This window comes from Salmo salar, chromosome 08 (genome assembly GCF_965601325.2).
Source record: "Salmo salar chromosome 08, fSalSal1, whole genome shotgun sequence".
Classification (NCBI taxonomy): Eukaryota; Metazoa; Chordata; class Actinopteri; order Salmoniformes; family Salmonidae; genus Salmo; species Salmo salar.
The window spans coordinates 5,577,501-5,580,000 of NC_138298.1; the positions used below are offsets into that span (position 1 = coordinate 5,577,501).

General features: G+C 44.4%; 7 non-coding genes and 1 pseudogene across 7 annotated transcripts; all 8 read left to right on the plus strand.

Annotated features, from left to right (window-relative positions):
- The first annotated feature begins 34 nt into the window (after positions 1-34).
- Positions 35-153, plus strand: LOC145857365 (5S ribosomal RNA). Its single transcript, XR_014378262.1, has one exon. It is a non-coding gene; the product is annotated as a 5S ribosomal RNA (ribosomal RNA).
- A 139-nt stretch (positions 154-292) lies between these two features.
- LOC145881935 (5S ribosomal RNA) lies at positions 293-411 on the plus strand. The gene has a single exon (XR_014393503.1). It is a non-coding gene; the product is annotated as a 5S ribosomal RNA (ribosomal RNA).
- A 409-nt stretch (positions 412-820) lies between these two features.
- LOC145851103 (5S ribosomal RNA) lies at positions 821-939 on the plus strand. Its single transcript, XR_014372953.1, has one exon. It is a non-coding gene; the product is annotated as a 5S ribosomal RNA (ribosomal RNA).
- A 139-nt stretch (positions 940-1,078) lies between these two features.
- On the plus strand, positions 1,079-1,197 carry LOC145882081 (5S ribosomal RNA). Its single transcript, XR_014393648.1, has one exon. It is a non-coding gene; the product is annotated as a 5S ribosomal RNA (ribosomal RNA).
- Positions 1,198-1,336: 139 nt separating this feature from the next.
- On the plus strand, positions 1,337-1,455 carry LOC145857367 (5S ribosomal RNA). The gene has a single exon (XR_014378264.1). It is a non-coding gene; the product is annotated as a 5S ribosomal RNA (ribosomal RNA).
- Positions 1,456-1,864: 409 nt separating this feature from the next.
- LOC145852754 (uncharacterized) lies at positions 1,865-1,983 on the plus strand (annotated as a pseudogene).
- A 139-nt stretch (positions 1,984-2,122) lies between these two features.
- LOC145855355 (5S ribosomal RNA) lies at positions 2,123-2,241 on the plus strand. Its single transcript, XR_014376242.1, has one exon. It is a non-coding gene; the product is annotated as a 5S ribosomal RNA (ribosomal RNA).
- A 139-nt stretch (positions 2,242-2,380) lies between these two features.
- On the plus strand, positions 2,381-2,499 carry LOC145857368 (5S ribosomal RNA). Its single transcript, XR_014378265.1, has one exon. It is a non-coding gene; the product is annotated as a 5S ribosomal RNA (ribosomal RNA).
- The last annotated feature ends 1 nt before the right edge of the window (position 2,500 follows it).

Consider the following 2,500-nt stretch of genomic DNA (forward strand, 5'->3'; position numbering starts at 1 on the left):
TGACTATACATGTTGTAGCAAGAGATTGTTTCTCGCTTACGGCCATACCAGCCTGGGTACGCCCGATCTCGTCTGATCTCGGAAGCTAAGCAGGGTCGGGCCTGGTTAGTACTTGGATGGGAGACCGCCTGGGAATACCAGGTGCTGTAAGCATTTTGTCCACGAGGGTGTGCTCTTGCACTATTTCATCAGCAACACTGCCTTGTATTAAGCATTTAATGATGAATTGACTAAATGTCTGTTTTATCAGACTCACTTTGACTATATATGTTGTAGCAAGAGATTGTTTCTCGCTTACGGCCATACCAGCCTGGGTACGCCCGATCTCGTCTGATCTCGGAAGCTAAGCAGGGTCGGGCCTGGTAAGTACTTGGATGGGAGACCGCCTGGGAATACCAGGTGCTGTAAGCATTTTGTCCACGAGGGTGTGCCCCTGCACTATTTCATCAGCAACACTGCCTTGTAGTAAGCATTTAATGATGAATTGACTAAATGCAGCTTCCTGCCTTTTTAATAGGATCAAATTTCCTTGTGTTTTCAATTAGCATCTGCCTTGTATTTATAAGACAAACAAGAATATTGTTGCTGAATGCAGCTTGTGTGTGCTTTGTGCTCCTTTGCCCTGTTCAAATGATGAAAGGAAATAAAGTTTGTATTTTATCCAACTACCTGTGCTAAAAAGTTATGGGAACAGTGTTTGTAATTTCTTCTACTTTTTCAGTGACACAAAGTTCAAGCTGCTTATCTAATTGGTGAAAATGCAATGTCTGTTTATCACACTCACTTTGACTATATATGTTGTAGCAAGAGATTGTTTCTCGCTTACGGCCATACCAGCATGGGTACACCCGATCTCGTCGGATCTCGGAAGCTATGCAGGGTCGGGCCTGGTTAGTACTTGGATGGGAGACCGCCTGGGAATACCAGGTGCTGTAAGCATTTTGTCCACGAGGGTGTGCTCTTGCACTATTTCATCAGCAACACTGCCTTGTATTAAGCATTTAATGATGAATTGACTAAATGTCTGTTTTATCAGACTCACTTTGACTATATATGTTGTAGCAAGAGATTGTTTCTCGCTTACGGCCATACCAGCCTGGGTACGCCCGATCTCGTCTGATCTCGGAAGCTAAGCAGGGTCGGGCCTGGTTAGTACTTGGATGGGAGACCTCCTGGGAATACCAGGTGCTGTAAGCATTTTGTCCACGAGGGTGTGCTCTTGCACTATTTCATCAGCAACACTGCCTTGTATTAAGCATTTAATGATGAATTGACTAAATGTCTGTTTTATCAGACTCACTTTGACTATATATGTTGTAGCAAGAGATTGTTTCTCGCTTACGGCCATACCAGCCTGGGTACGCCCGATCTCGTCTGATCTCGGAAGCTAAGCAGGGTCGGGCCTGGTTAGTACTTGGATGGGAGACCGCCTGGGAATACCAGGTGCTGTAAGCATTTTGTCCACGAGGGTGTGCCCCTGCACTATTTCATCAGCAACACTGCCTTGTAGTAAGCATTTAATGATGAATTGACTAAATGCAGCTTCCTGCCTTTTTAATAGGATCAAATTTCCTTGTGTTTTCAATTAGCATCTGCCTTGTATTTATAAGACAAACAAGAATATTGTTGCTGAATGCAGCTTGTGTGTGCTTTGTGCTCCTTTGCCCTGTTCAAATGATGAAAGGAAATAAAGTTTGTATTTTATCCAACTACCTGTGCTAAAAAGTGATGGGAACAGTGTTTGTAATTTCTTCTACTTTTTCAGTGACACAAAGTTCAAGCTGCTTATCTAATTGGTGAAAATGCAATATCTGTTTATCACACTCACTTTGACTATATATGTTGTAGCAAGAGATCGTTTCTCGCTTACGGCCATACCAGCATGGGTACACCCGATCTCGTCTGATCTCGGAAGCTATGCAGGGTCGGGCCTGGTTAGTACTTGGATGGGAGACCGCCTGGGAATACCAGTTGCTGTAAGCATTTTGTCCACGAGGGTGTGCTCTTGCACTATTTCATCAGCAACACTGCCTTGTATTAAGCATTTAATGATGAATTGACTAAATGTCTGTTTTATCAGACTCACTTTGACTATATATGTTGTAGCAAGAGATTGTTTCTCGCTTACGGCCATACCAGCCTGGGTACGCCCGATCTCGTCTGATCTCGGAAGCTAAGCAGGGTCGGGCCTGGTTAGTACTAGGATGGGAGACCTCCTGGGAATACCAGGTGCTGTAAGCATTTTGTCCACGAGGGTGTGCTCTTGCACTATTTCATCAGCAACACTGCCTTGTATTAAGCATTTAATGATGAATTGACTAAATGTCTGTTTTATCAGACTCACTTTGACTATATATGTTGTAGCAAGAGATTGTTTCTAGCTTACGGCCATACCAGCCTGGGTACGCCCGATCTCGTCTGATCTCGGAAGCTAAGCAGGGTCGGGCCTGGTTAGTACTTGGATGGGAGACCGCCTGGGAATACCAGGTGCTGTAAGCAT